This window comes from Acinonyx jubatus, chromosome A2, assembly GCF_027475565.1.
Source record: "Acinonyx jubatus isolate Ajub_Pintada_27869175 chromosome A2, VMU_Ajub_asm_v1.0, whole genome shotgun sequence".
Lineage (NCBI taxonomy): Eukaryota > Metazoa > Chordata > Mammalia > Carnivora > Felidae > Acinonyx > Acinonyx jubatus.
The window spans coordinates 91,680,409-91,696,533 of NC_069383.1; the positions used below are offsets into that span (position 1 = coordinate 91,680,409).

General features: G+C 38.0%; 1 long non-coding RNA gene across 1 annotated transcript in view; it reads right to left on the reverse strand.

Annotated features, from left to right (window-relative positions):
- Positions 1 to 2,073: 2,073 nt before the first annotated feature.
- The window catches only part of LOC113602988 (uncharacterized), a 116,193-nt gene continuing 102,141 nt past the window's right edge, over positions 2,074 to 16,125 (reverse strand). Inside the window, exons 4-5 of the long non-coding RNA XR_003424497.2 lie at positions 15,265 to 15,332; positions 2,074 to 2,125 (exon numbers count right to left, since the gene is read on the reverse strand). This is a non-coding gene — a long non-coding RNA (uncharacterized LOC113602988). The remainder of the gene's footprint in view (positions 2,126 to 15,264; positions 15,333 to 16,125) is intronic.

The following is a 16,125-nucleotide window of genomic DNA, read 5'->3' on the forward strand; positions in this document are numbered from 1 at the left end:
GATGGATCTCTTATGAAGATGTCCATAACGTATTAAACAGAAAAAAGTAACAATTAAGTAATGGGTACTTTCTGATTCTATTTCAGGATAAAGGAAATAAATAGCATCTCTATACAGATATATCTATGGCTATGTGTTTGCCTGAGCAAGAATAAGGGTTTGGAAAGATACGGAATCAGATCTCCAGGGGATGACCTTGGGATGGGGTGGGTTAATTAAGAATTTGGGCTGCTGGGGCAGGTGAGTGTTACCTTTGCCCACTTTTGAACTGCATTATGTTGTTTTACTTATTACAACCCAAAAGTATTACTTTGGCAATTTGAAAAGAAGAAAACATGCGAGTTAGAGATTCTGGATAATTGAACAATTTTCTAACTAATTCATGGGGAAAAATAGTTCTTAAATATTTTTGAATTAATTTTTATTTAAATCATTTATTTTAAACTATTAAAGCTTCATTAAATTCACCAATGTACCGAATCCTTATTGGAAATCCTTAAGTTCCTTATTTTGGTCAAAGAATTAAAGTTACTTCAAATGTAGTAATGAAATTCTTAAACATCTATTTCACTAAAGCTCGCAAAGTAAATCATATTCACTGTCATTTTTGCATAGGAGTAACAGTTCTGGCTTTTGAGAGCTATCAAAAATAGCATTTCATGGAGCCGTTACTATATGGCAGACATTATGCTTTTATTTTTTTTTTTGAGCTATAATTTACATACATAAATTTTACATAAAATTTCCCTTCTATTCCCTCAAGAAACAGATGCGAAGATGAGAATAAGCATGCATTATGTTGGCAAAGGTTGTTGTCGTTTTTAATTTTAGCTATTGTAATAGAAGTTTAGTTACTTCCCATTGATAACTTTTACAAAGAACTACATGAACAGTCCTATTCAGCAGGTGAAATCTCCCCAATGGATTTATTTTAAATAGCTTGCCCATGGCAATTCAGAGCTGGTTTGATCTTGAAAATGCTGCCTGTAACCACATGTGACCTATTGTCTGCAAGGATCCTAAGTCTTTATTCAGTGATGGTTGGTTATGCAGGTGGCTGTTCAAAGTCAGTGAGGCACAGAATGTATTTCCTGGTTATTTCCTCAGTTTAAGGAGGTGATCAATATAACCTTTTGAAGCTTTTTGCAGGTTTATCTTTGGGTAGTGGGAATACAGAAAATGCAAATAAATAGAAAATAGAGATAAAAAGTCATCCACACCCTATTTAGTAAGCATGTAAGTTTAAACTCAGTTTGATGGAAGTTGAGGGAAAAAAATTATTGAAAAGTAACATCAATCGTAAGCTGAGACTTGTATATAATGAGTTAAGTTTATTAAGGTAAATTTTCTCTCTGAAGTGTTAAGTATGTAGTGAGGACACATTGGCAAAAATCAGTTTTTGTGTTTTAGGACTCTAGCATAAAATGAAGAAGAAACAAGGATTGTGAATGATGTTCAGTCCTCCATCTTTATGATTCTGATTTGTGTTACATTAGTAGAAAACTGTACTGAAAACCAGCATGATTAATCACGATGTGACTTTTAAGGAATTCATTTGGTGGAAGGTGGGGTGAAAAGGAAGTTAAACAAAACCTTTGTGGGGTCTTCTTTGATGTTATTTTTTAGTCTTTTGTTTTTGGCAGGGGTTGGAGTGCAGTTAGGGAAAATAAGTGGTAGAGAAAGGGATTGTGTGATTTAGGAATAAATAACTGAGTAATGTGGCCCCAGTGAGACCCAGAGGTTGGGATTGGAGGGTGGGTGTGAGGGCATGTGAACTGAACGGTAGTCCATTTTCATTTTTTGTATTTTTGCTTTTTAAATCTAGGGTTACATCTGAGGCTGTATTTATCTCTCTAGAAAATTATCAGTAGAATACAGAAACAAAGAATACAGAAACTAGGCTCTATTTCCACCCTCTTGTGCGTATGTCTGTGTAAACTGGCAAGCTATAAGCTTCCAATGAGCTTAGAAATGGCATACCAGCTTCTATCCTACCATAGCATCAATGTTTATCTACCTCTCCCACAATTAAAATCAGATGTCCGACCACAAGCAAGAGTGAGGCTTTGCTTACCTTAATAATGACTGCTTGTAACCTCACTATTCAGCCACTTAAGTACTGGCCCTATGAATCAAATCAGCAGAGAGGAAGAAAAGTGTCAGTGTCAGAATCCACTTCGGGCATTTAAGCTGACTCCACATTTACAAAAACATTCATAGAAACAAATTCCAACCTCAAATCTTTTTCTCCGACTTCAAGTCCATCAGATTGCAAGTTAATTACTAATTCTAGTTGACTGCATAAATCAACAGACCAAAAATGTGTAACCATTTGCTTAAAGGGCAAATGATTTGTGAAATTTCACCTAGCTGTTTTTATTCATGTCATGCAAAATTATGTATATTACCATTATTCACCATTTAATCATCAGCCACATTCTAAACAGTTTGAAATGTCAAGTCAAATCTAAATTCTCTGAATTTTAGAGTGTTTAATTACACGAGGAATAGCAAAACAGGAAGAAATTATTCAAAGCTAATTTTGCAGATCCTTGCAAGAATGGAAATGGCAACTGTATTTCCAATAGGTCCAAAACCAGAAGTTAATTTTATTTCTCAAGTCAACAAAACTCTTTTTATTGAAATGCCAATCTGTTCACAGAATTACAAACTTACTGTATGCTAGAAAAAGGCTTAAAGAATGAACACAAACAGTTAAAAGGAAATCGTTGACAAAATACAAAATGAATGCATTCTAGGTAAGTGATTCTATTCAATTGCACATCTAATTGAGATATTTTGGATTCCTAAGCATAAGCTTAATTTTTTTCCTCCCAAGTTTGGTCAACTTTGATTTAACAAGCACTGCGTGCCTTGTTCTACCTCTTCGCTCTACTCAGATATCAGATTAATGTAAATTTAGTATTTGTTTTAATTCTATAACACACTCTATCTTACAATATCTTCTGTCTTTATGCATTGAGCAAGAGAACTATTTGCAGACCTTGGTTCTTCATTAAGTGGATGGAAGCATTTCTCCAGAGGGGTCTGATATATGGCAATGATGAAATAATATGACCAATTTTATAAATGTTCACCAAAAGACCTCGAGACATTTACAAGACATGTGCAAGAAAACACAATGCATTATAGAAGAAGAGAAAAAGTAAATATAATGAAACTAGCTTATATAGAAATAATTGCCTCATTAGTTTGTATTTTAAGGAGGACACTATTTACAATGATCATATAGGATGCTAGCATTCTTTCTAAAGTTAGGGAACCCAGTTTTATTTTTAGCAGGCTCTTAATATTTGTAGAAAAAGAGCTTAGCTACACCCCCCCCCCATATTACATAATCTAGACTTATAAATGGAATGACTTCATTTTCAGTGATTGAGGTCTGAAGTTAAATTCATCAGTTTGTTATTCATTATATTTTGTCAAGACAAAAAAAAAAAAAAAAAAAGCTTAGTGTGCTGGGGCACCTGCGTGGTTCAGTTGGTTAAGCATCTGACTTTGACTTAGGTCATGATCTCGCCATTCCTGAGTTTGAGCCCCATGTCAGGCTCTGCGCCAACAACTCAGAACCTGGAGCCTGGTTTAGGTTCTGTGTCTCCCTCTCTCTCTGTCCCTTCCCCACTCGCACTGTCTCTCAAAAATAAATAAACATTGGGGCGCCTGGGTGGCTCAGTCGGTTAGGTGGCTAACTTCGGCTCAGGTCATGATCTCGTGGTCCGTGAGTTCGAGCTCCGCATAGCGCTCTGTGCTGAAAGCTCAGAGCCTGGAGCCTGTTTCAGATTCTGTGTCTCCCTCTCTCTGACCCTCCCCCGTTCATGCTCTGTCTCTCTCTGTCTCAAAAATAAATAAACATTAATAAAAAATAAATAAATAAACGTTGAAAATAAATAAATAAATAAATAACCTTAGTGTGATTCCAAAAGTAAATAACTCATTTTGAGGTAAATCACTGAGAATTTAAAATTAAACTAAAATAGAAGCTTCTGTTTTATTAATGAAATAATTAATAAAGGAACAGTAGTTTTCACATTCTTTCTGCATCACAGATCTCTTTTAGAATAAAAATCTGATGAAATGTCTGGATTTTCCCAGAAAAAAAAATGTATATTCTAACTAAATTTTGTATATGGTTTCTCTGTAAACTTGTCCTTTCACACAAAATTTTAAAAACCTTTAACTTGGGGTCAAGTTAAAGAATACCTGCATGCAATAAGGATCCTGTCATAATTATGTTTATTGTTACCAGACTGAGCCACAATTTGGCTCAGATTCCTAGCAGGGGGAAATAGAAAGCCTGGTTATGATGACCTCATTAGAAAAAAAGAAACAGGGAAAACAAAGTTTTGCCTAGCAATGAATTATAAATAATTTCCCCTGGAACTGTTTTTGTAAACTTTACTTTGGAAACTGTGCATAATCTCACTTGCAATAGTAAATTTCATGTAATTTCTTATTTTAGGCACTTAAGAAAATAAGAGGACATAAGATTACTAGGAAACATATAGCCTGTTGGTCGTCTGAACCATAGGAGAATATGCATTCAATTCACCTGGTAGTTAGGCAATTCTATCCTTAGACTTTATAGACCTTAGGCTTATATTCCTTAACATTTTACTGCTCATTTAAAGCTGGGCTTTTAATAGGTACAGTTCAGGTATCAGCCCTCTGGAAATCTCTGATACATTCAGCCTTATGAAAGATAGGAAAAGAAGAAACAACATGTGTATAATAAGGTCCCCAAAGAAGAAAACCAAAACAATAAAATGAGATATTTTAAAAATCTATAATAAAAAAAACTTTCCTAAAATTAAGAATATATATGCATAAGACAGTACATGTTGAAAGGACACACTGTGTACCTGGGAAAATAAAATGAGAACACAGGAAAGTAAGGAAATTACTGGTTGTTAATGAAATTGAGTAAATTCGCTTGACATCTGGGAAACATCTTGAAATCTAAGTCACTTATAACTGATAGAAAATAAAATTGTGAGGAATTTTCAATAGCAACATTTTATGCCTTCTAGGATAAAGCAAAAATAAAATCTGGACCAACTGTTTTCTACTCAGATAAGTTGCTTTTCAAGTATAAAGCCAAACTCTTTTCAACATCCCATGAGTTATTCCTGACATATCCATTCAAGAATAACCTTCAGACAATTAAAATGACTGGATAGACATCAATTTAAGGGCATTTGGTGAGCATTAGCATATAGTTAATTATAGAACAGTGAGTAAATAATGGTAATAAGGGAAGAAATACAATATGTAATAATTATAGGTACCAATCCTAATGCTGACATCTCCCCTAAGGGTACAGAGTGAATAGGATGAAGGAACAGGGATAGAAGGTAGACTTCTTTCAATATACCTTGTTCTATGGAATTGACTTTGAATCTGTGTAAGAATTTTATATAATAAAAAATTAAGTCCCTAAAAATTGAATTAAAATGAGAGAAGTGAATCAAAACCGGTAACTAGTGCTGGCATAACCCCTCAGAAATGAATCCAAATATCTTTTTGTTTGTATTTATTTTTTTAGAGACAGAGCAGGGGAGAAAGACAGAGGGAGAGAGAGAGAGAATCCTAAGCAGGCTTGCTCAGCATGGAGCCCAAAGCAGGGCTCGATCCTATGACCCTAGGGTCATGACCTGAACCTGAAATCAAGAGTCAGATGCTCAACCGACTAAGCTACCCAGGTGCTCCAAAATATTTTTTAAAAAACAGTTTTTGATTGTACATCCCTAATATATGCCTTAAGGACAAAAAAAAAAAAGCTAGAAAAAAAATGGTAGTTTTCAGTAATCATAGTATAGGTGATAGCAATGGTTTTGTAACTCAAAAATGTTGTATGCATAAAGTATAATTCTGCGATATTATAATCCTATTATCCAGTGTCCTTGACAAGCAAGATTCTTGACAAGGGAGAAAGGAAAAACTGATGTCAGAAGGAAGAGATTAATAAGAGCTTTTAGTCCTGAATTTGAAGTCTCAGTATAAACTGACATTTTCTGCTTGAAAGAAACTATTTGTAGTTTTTTCAACTGAAAAGTCTAAGAAACACTGATGCACCCGGTAGCAAAATGTCCCAGAAGCACTCTTGCTCCCCAGGATGTGGTGTTGAAATCCAATTTCCTTCTGAAAGGAACAAGAGATCTTTGGAGAGACGGCTAATTCTAGATTCAGATCCAGGACAGGAAATATACAAGCTTGTCTTGGAAACTCTTGTCACATCAGATAATGAGGAAGCTATCAAAGATTATTAAGTGTGTGTCAAAAACTTGAAAATCAGCTCTCAGAGACTGTCAAAGATGAAGCAATATGAAGATCAATGAGGAAAAAAAAAAACCTTCAAAAGATTGAAATTCACCAGGGGCTCCTGGGTGGCTCAGCCAGTTGAGCCCTGACTTTTGATTTTGGCTCAGGTCATGATCCCAGGGTGGTAGGATTGAGCCCTGCATTGGGCTCTGCGCTGAGTGTGAAGCCTGGGTTTTTTCTTTTCCCCTCTGTCTGCCCCATCCCCACTCATACTATCTCTAAAAAAAAACAAAAACAAAAACATATTTAAATTCATCAGTTTAAATCCATGAGTTCATAATGATACTTAAAACAATAATTGGTCAGCCATCAGAAGACTCTAACGAACCAACTCATTACTTTGAAAATGTATAAGGAAAGAACCACTGAGTAAATTATGGTAGGTCAGCAAACAAGTGAGAAAGAAATGACAGAATTGGAATATCATCCATTTGTAACACAAAATGAGTTCGTGGATGTAGGCATTAAGTATCAATTATTACTAATACCAAAAACAGAAAGAAAACCGGATATTAGGTGTCTGCTGAGAGAGGAAGGAATCTTTCCAAAAAATCAAACCTGAATCTGGTTAGTCTTCCTGATCCATTTATTAAGTCACAGACAAGTCAGAGGAAAAAGGAATATGCTAAACCCTGCTATGGAGATGTAATCAGGACAAAGAATTCTACAGGACACACAATCGAATTTCTTCAAATAAACTGAAGAGAGGAAAAATAGATGGAAGGGGAACCCCCCATAGGTGAGAAAGGAATATATTAACCAATAATGGCATGTAGGCCTTGTTTGGATCCTGATTCAAACCAGAAAACTTTGTGACATTAAAGATATAGTTGGAAATGTAGACACTGACCAAATATTTGATGGCATTCAGAATTATTTTATTTTTAAAGCTACCATCATGGTATTGTGGTTATGTAGAAAGAAGAGTCTTCTTCTTTTAGAGTTACACACTGAAATGTTTGTTGACAAAATGAAATGTCTGAAATTTGCTACAAAATCATCTTGGAAGGTGTACATGGTAAGAGGTTCATGTTACAACATGAAATCATTTTGTTGAAGCTGGGTAATGGCACAGGGGAAGTTTATTACAGTATTCTATTTTATTTTTTAAAAAATGAGATGTTTAAAATAAAAATGTGCATTTGGTCGCTTTGCCTGAATGGCATTGCTTTGCTCTGATGGCACTTGAGAGACTTGAAATTTTCTGCATTAGGAGAGATTTCTTCTCCCTCCCTTTTGGTGCAAAGCAGGCAGTGCTGCATGTGAGCCCAGTGAGAGTTAAAGACAGCTAGCAGCTGATACATCTGGGGAGCATTAGCTATATTAAGGACAAGCCAGCATGAAAAGGTAACCGGAAGAAGCAGCTGAGTACTCTCTGGTCAAGCCTTGAGGTCATCTGAATTAAGGGATTGCGGTTCCCAGTCTAGCAAGGGACGTGTATCATTTCAGCTCTCTGTTTTAAGCCCCAGCACAAGATTCCTTTGGTTTGGAACTGGATCAAAACTGAGACCAAGACTTTTCTATTCTCAATAAGCAAGTTTCAATGTCTTGTATCACACAACACCTTTCAGGAAAGAATGAATAGGATTTACATTTATAGTAACAAAAACTCCATGTCTTTTGGATTTTTTTCCATTGCAAAAACTTAGCCATATCTGTGTATATGACGAGAAACACTTCTTTTGATTGTTGTAGGGATCAAAAGAAACCTGCAGTATTTATTATGTGGTGGCACTGTAAAAAGCATAAGAATTCCTATAAAGGCATGGTAGAATTATTGGGGTCCTATAGCTTCAGGAAAGACAGGACTTTGAAATCAAACTGAAATTGTGTAAAATCTAACTGCCATTTCTCAGCTTGTTGGGTTAGGCCATGTCTATGGTTTAGTTACCTCACTTACAGAACAGGATTGTAGTGAGGTGTAAAGATAATACCTAAGGTGGGGCGCCTGGGTGGCTCAGTTGGTTAAGCATCTGACTCTTGATTTTGGCTCAGGTCATGATCTCATTGTTGTGAGATCGAGCCCTACATTGGGCTCCACGCTCAGCGAGGAGCCTGCTTGAGCTTCTTTCTCTCTCCCTCTTCCTCTGGCCCTCCCTGACTCGGGCTTGCTCGCTTGGTCTCTCTCTCTCTCAAAAATAAAATGAAATCTTAAGACAACAACAACAACAGGTAATACCTAAGGCAGCTAACCTTAGGTATGCAGAAGTGGAAGAACTGCCATTTTAACATTTGCTTTCTTATGAGCAGCAATTTCTGCCACTTGCCTTTGAATAAAAGCATGTTTGAGTCAGTATTAGACATCTTTCTTCTTATGTAAACACCACTCCTGGACATTCCCCTAGCCTACCAGCTCAATCTCTCTTGAAGACAAACCTGAAACAAGCCAATAATTATTACAGATTCATTTTCCTTTTATGGTGAAACAATTTTTATTAAAAGCTGAAGGCTGTATAACAATGTGTCAGGAAGCCTCAAGTACTGGTTATTAGGAAGACTCTAATACACTGATAATTTAACTAATACTAACAGAGATGCAAAAATAAGTGTAATAGACATGCTGTTTGAGAAAACGTAGTCCTAATAAACACAGAATACTGAATGTGCCACGCTTTGGCCATTTATAGTTTGAGCTATAACACGGTCTGTCTTCTGGGTGCCTTGTCTTTTACAATTAAAACAGCAGTGAATGATAAAAATGTATAAGCCATTTTGATGTAATCTTAAGGTACATAGACTGATGGCATGCTTCTAACCAGCCATATCTATATTGTAAATTTCACTTGAAATACATGATAAAATGAGCCCATTTCACACATGGTAAAAGCTAAGGCCAACAAGAGTTTTCCATCAACACGTCAGGCGTTTAAGGTAGGACAGAAGAGGTAGGAAGCAAGAGAGCTGGTAGCTCAGGAACTAGTAAAAGACTGTGAAGTCACTACACAACACTGTGGACCTACTCTCGTTCTTACTAGTCATTTCACTGACTAGAAGCTGGGACATTGGGAAATATACTTTCTTGTGTTTTCAGCATATTTATTATATAATCAATCCAAGTCCATTGTAGAAGAATTAGAAGTTGTAAAGAAAAACAAAATTGCCTAAAGCCCTACCATTCAGAGATAATCCCATTATTGCATATTGATGTATCTCTATCTAGATTTTTGTATGAACATATAAATAAATATATATTCCATAACTTATTTTTTTGCAGTTGATATTCTTTTATGAATATTTTCTGTGACACTTGGTAAAGATCTACACTAAGAAGTGTGATAATATGGTATTGTTTTCTGTTGCATATTTGTTTTTGTTGTTTTTTTTCTTTTACAAATGTGCTTGAATATATATCTTTATACGAAGGAAATATGATGTGTGAAAATTCCCAAAAGTGATATCTTAGCATGATATAAATTTGACTTCCTAATATCCCAGCTCGTGCTCCTTGTGAGAAGTAGTCCTTTATTCACTTCCCATGGCAGACTTTCTTATTTCCATAACCGACTTTTCTATGTTGGCAACATAGCAAATTAATGGAAAAGCCCACAGAAGGTTGAGGGAAATAGGTATTATCTTTTGTCCATAATCCCTCTTGAGCAGGTTTCCTATTAAGTGAGAAAATATTTCTCCAAATACATGGTGTGGCCATTGGTGACGAAGCTAGGGAATAGACAAGGACACTGAGAGGAGATGCCTGCTGTCTTCACTGTGGCTTCACAGGAGCATCTGAAACCATCTCTGGGTTTAAGAGTGAGTCCATCTGACCAGATATTTTAGCAAGTTTTTCAGCAGCCAAAAGTCCAACTCAGATATAGCTTAGTTTTTCACGAAGCTGACGAACCCTTAGCCATTTTAAATTGTATCTATTAAATGCAATTCATCAGACCTTGCAATGGGTGCTTTGGCATTATACATCTTTGGTTCTTATTCATAAGCTTCTAACTTTCTATTACTACTCTACCAAAGTCAGTCATTTCCCATGAAGAAAACCAGAATACGATGTCTTGTTTCAATTTCAGAATCAGGTTACATTTCTGGTTTCAGCGAGTATGCACAAGAAATACATTTTGGGTGACTGAAGCTCTGTAATTTTTAGTGACTAACTATAAAGAAAATATTTACAAAGAAAAATCTTAGTGGATGTCTAAGTAGCTCATATACACTGATGGTCCCCAGAATCTATTCTATACACGTTCTCATGTTATAATACATTGCACTACCTACCTCGGGCACCTAATTCAGGAGCAATCCACATGTATAAGGAGTCAGCTTGTGGCCAAAATCAGAATGAGGCCAAATTCTCAACAGGCTGCTCACATGAGCCTCTCTGCTCATGGTTTTGATTCATCTGCATTTGGCAGAAGAAAATAGTGCCAACCCCAGCAGGTGAGGAGGTAAAGGAAGAACCCCGGAGTAGACAAGGAAACCAGAATATCAGGACAGTACAGAAATGCAGAAACACACATGAACAAGGTCGATGCCAATGTCAGTGCAATCCAGACCTGGTGTCGGAACAGCTGCCGAGATAAAAATGATCCTTTTTGGAAAAATGCTTTTCCCAGGTCTGCCCTACCTTGTTATATACCACATGAATGCTCAGGGAAAGTCTGACCAACCATTTGCTAACCATTTGTCAGTTGTGTTAACACTGATCACATACGTCCCTCTGACAATTACTGGTGGGTCATAGGAGGAAATAGAGATGCATAACTAAACCAAACCAAACCAAACCAAACCAAAACAAAACAAAACATCATTCCTCCTGCAAAGGCCAAAGTCCTTTTCAGTCCTGACTGAGTAGTGCACCGGTGAGCAGCTGGGGACATGGGCTGCTTAGCTACGGGAGTCTCTGGGTCTCCAGAAGCACCGCTGGTAGGAGTTTCAACAGAAGGAGGAGTCTCAACAAGTCACGTCAGTCGTTGAGTAGCCCTTGCAGCAGAGAGACACTGGTCATATCTGCTCCTGCTGCTGGCCTCACTTCTAGCATGGTAGAAAAGCAGCGACTTGTGTCAAAGAAAAGGTTAGAAGACATTCAGTGTGTCACCTGGGTAGGTGTGCTTGAAAGGGGGGTGTTGTCACAGTGCAGGCAGTGCTGCAGGTGCCTGAACTACGGGCCTTGGGATCAAGCACATGTTGACTCCATCGGTGGCAAGGGACCCGCAGTGGGAGAAATCCCACTTAACTATGGGACTGGAAGCTGCAGCCCCTGTAACTTGATGGGTTAACATCATCCTAGAACTTGCTACCAGCACAGAGAATGAAGGTTTTGTCATTGACCCACAACATCATGGTGGCTCAAGAAAGGTAGTTAATGACCCAAAGAGGCAGAAGTAGAACTAGGTAAAAGCATGTGTGAAGGGTTTTGAAACTGACAAATAATCTAGGCGGAGCCCCTAAAATATGTAATGAACTTGGTGTGCCAAACCCAATCAGGACTTACTTACTGTGCCTCCATTCAGCCCTGGTGCCAGTTAGAGATCTGGAAAATCCCCTGGGACCTCCAGGGAGGGAGCTTTACACCAAGGTAACCACCTGTTGAAATGCAGGGCTCAGGCTGCACTGCAGGTCAGTCTAGAATGACCCAAGTGAAGAAGGGGGTGGAAGGATACACACGAGGCTTTATAGAGACCATGATCCAGGCTGCCACACAGGCTGGGAACAGATCTTGCACTAGCATTGCTGTAGCGGTGGTCAGTGAGCACTATTATGTAGTAGGAGTGGACTGGAGACAGTCCAGAGGAAGTCTCAGTTAGGGCAGGCCCTGGGGAGCCACAGCTCGTCCAAGCAGAAGAGAAAAATGGAGCCCAGTAGTCAACCCTCAATTTTAGTGGATATGGGGAAGTTAAAGACAGATCCATTTTTGATGATAAAATAGTGAGGATAATCTGCCATAATCTTCCCCCATAACAGTTATACCTCAGTGGGATGGTAGAGCCACCCGAGGACATTTTGGAAATTTTAGGAGGCTTGTATTTCTCTTTTGTCACACTGATTGGGAAATGCTGTGGACATTCAGTGAGATGGGTTAGGGATACAAGGTGTCCTGCAATCAAATAATTGTACCACATCCTGCCCAACCTTCACCTTGTCTCACTAGAAATTTACATCGATGAAAAATCTACCTAGAGCCTACCTTCCTTTATATTAACACAAAGTAGTTCTGTACCATTTTAATATACATAGAATCTTTGGTAATAACTGTAACTGGAGAGAAGACTGCATTTGGTTTCACGGGAATGATTCCACAAACCGTTCCCCATCTCAGAAGACCACATCACTAACAGCAAGGCTGTGCGTGATTTTGAGGCCACCCTACACAACATACCTGGGTGGTCAGAGTCTGTATGTGTCACGTTCATGATGATTCTGCACATAGTTGCACATCTGGATGCCTAATTATATGTTATGGTGCAGTCATATCTGAGTCATTATAAATTAAAAGTAACTAAATTAAAAGTAACTAAATTAAAAAGCAAACAAATAGAGAAAATAAAGCCAAACGTTAATTTTGAGAAAAGATTAATAAAATCAATCAACTCTTAGCAGGACGGATGAAAAATAGAGAAAAGGCTCAAAAGACCAATATCAGAAATGAAAAAGGAGTCATCATTAGAAATCATGCAGGCATTAAGAAGGTAAGAAGAGGCTATTATTTAGAACCCTAGGCAATTAATTTGAGATTTCATGTAAATCAGTTAATTTTTTTAAGTTTGTTTATTTTGAGAGAGAGAGAGAGAACAGGAGGGGCAGAGAGAGAATCCCAAGCAGGCTCTGCGCTGTCGGCAGAGAGCCCGACATGGGGCTTGATTACAGGAACCATGAGACCATGACCTGAGCCAAAACCAAGAGTCAGATGCTTAACCAACCTTAACCACCCAGGCTCAAGCTCTTCCTGACAATAGAGAAGAGGAACCCTTCCCAACTTCTGTAATGAGTGAGCATTTCCTTGGCCTCTGTAACCAAAGATCTTTGTTTTTCTAAAAAGGAAAATGTAAAACTAAGCTTTCTCTTCAAGTTAGGTAACAATTCTAAACAAAATAATAGCAAACATAATCAAGCTCTGTATAATAAGGATACTACATCATAACCAAGATGGAGTTATTCTAAAAATATAATGTTCAGTTAACATTTGATAATCAAGCAAAGTAGGTTAGCAATTAACAGAAAAAGGGGAGAAAAATAATAGGTCACCTCAGTAGAGGCAGGAAAAGCACTTGGTAAAACTCAACACCCATTTGTGATAATGACTTCTACAAGAAGCAGAAAGGTCTTCTTTATCTGATAATATAAAAAAAAAACCCACCGACAAATAATAGAAATATAAACCAAAAAAAGAATCTTATCATATTTAGAGGTGAAATATTGAAAGCTTTTATTAAGAGACGGAATGAGACACGGGTTCCTCCTATCACCATTTACTATATTGGGCAATCATCACAAACCCCAGTGTCTGTAAGGTTCATGGCAATAGGGAGGGGTGGGGTCTATGGAATTTGAGAATCTTCTGCCAAAAGTCATTCAAATTCAATTACAAAGCAAAACCAAACAAAACCAAGACAAAACAAAACAAAAATCACTGAGCCAGCCAAATAAAATATCTGCAGGCCAGATTTAGTCTGCAGTCTGCAAATTGGTGAACTTGGTTGGGGTTGTTTTGGGCCCAGCTGATAGGATAATAAACTTCACGTCTTAAGTAAAAACAGTAATCAAGTATATTACTACCTGAAGGAGACCCTGTGTTTTAATAGATGTCAAAGTCTCAAGCTAAACTTTGTGTAATTTGGAGGAGAGCGCTGAAAAGGCAAGCCATACAATACTCAGAAGGAATAAACAATACTAGGGTGTCAATGGAAAGAGAGGCTCACATCGTGGGACTTCAGGAGTAGCGATAAACAGCAAAACCACTGGGTTATGAATTACTCCAAGAAATCCCCAGGGCATCTCTGCTTGAATTTATCACATTGTACAAATGTGAAAGAAGACAGATTAAAAAATGCAGTAGTGAGTTGACTGTTTTGGTAAACACTCTCCATTAGAAGTACTTGCATGTAAGAGGCACTGGTGAAATCTTTGAATTTGAATAGTGTTCTTTCCTGATATCTGCTGTCCTAGATGCCCTAGGACATGAATGAATGAATAGGATGAATAGGAATGGTCCTTTATGCCCTTAGACTGGTGTCATCAGCTTGCTCCTGGGCCCAGAGTTGCAGACACAGGAAAGCAGAAGGCAGGCAGGTCAGTTTGCTCAGCAAGAACCCTTCTTGGGTGGTCCATTTTGCACATGTGTTAAGAACTGGCTTGACCCAGAACTGCCTCCCTCATTTCTGCAGGGCGAGGTTTATGGAATCTTTGGTGCAGTGACTTTCTGAATCTAAACTGACCTTGGCTTTTGTGTTTCCTTGGATAACCGTCTCTCCGCTTTGCAAAGCAGATGAGCTCTTTGCCTCCCTTCCAGAATGAGGTGGAGATTGGAGAAGATAACTGAAAGTTTATACCTGACACCCCTATGGTGCCTTTGCTGCTTGGTGTGGGTTTCCCAGGTCAGCCAGTGAGACAGCTCCAGGAGCTCACCCGGAGTCCTTGAAGGAAATCTTATCCCTGAAGCAAGACTCATGTCAGTGGAGCCTGACAGAACTGACTGCCCGCGCAGTGGTCAGTCTGGCTGTCACCCACATGCCCAGTGCCCAGCCTGGCACCTGGAAATGCCTATTTTCAGAAATGCCAGGGTTTGGGGAGTCCTTGACTGTGTTTGTATTTATGATCACAACTCTATGTTTTAGATGATGTGGCTTGGATTCGTCTTCGTAGTTGTCTTCAGACTTTCCTGCCCTTCAAAACAGGAGCTGCTACCAAGGGCCTAAGGAGGTGATACTAGGAGCAAAGGGAGAGCATTAAATGCTGTTTAAGTTGACAACTCCAACTTACCTTTGGACTCGGTCCTTATCAACCACCTCCAATCATCTCTAATTCATTAAGCTGCTTTTTGCTTCTTCCTGAAAAAAAGGGATAACAGAAGAAAAATATTTTTTTCTTTTACTATAAGTTGTTTCAAGAACAGTGCCAGGCAGCACTACCTTGGCTAGGGTTTCTGACACAAGTTAGTTTCAAGGAGTTTATCACATTCACTGTTTTTATTTTATTTTATTTTATTTTATTTTATTTTATCTTATTATTTGATTTTATTAAGTTTACTTATTTATTTGGAGAGAGAGAGGCAGAGAGAGAGAGAGGGCGAGACAGAATCCCAAATAGGCTCCGTGCTGTCAGCGTAGAGCTGACGCAGGGCTCGAACTCATGAGCCATGAGATCATGACCTGAGCTGAAATCAAGAGTCAGTCGCTTAACCGAGCCACCCAGGAGCCCCACAACATTCACTATTTTAGTTTTTAGGTGGCAGAAACCTTGCCTGGATGTCAGAGTTCATGTGCATGCTCTGTTTACTAAAACATGAGTCACAACTGAGGGTTTCTTGTTGCCCTTTGTTATGAACAGTGTCACTTGTATCAGACCACACTTTCTGGTTTGTGCCTTCAAATACAGCTTTGGTTACCATGAAATACTGAACTTTTGTCGGTGAAATTTAAATTTCTTACATGGGGGAAAATCTAAATCACATCGGGGAGAGAAGAAAGAGATCTGAAGTTGGGGAAAGTCCAGAGACTTGAATTTACTTGTTAATTAATGTATCCTATGCCTAAATAGAGCATAACTTAGTAAATCATTGTTCAATGACTTAGTGGTGGGGAACTTTACTTTTGGAATGAAGGTATCTCATAAAGAATCCTT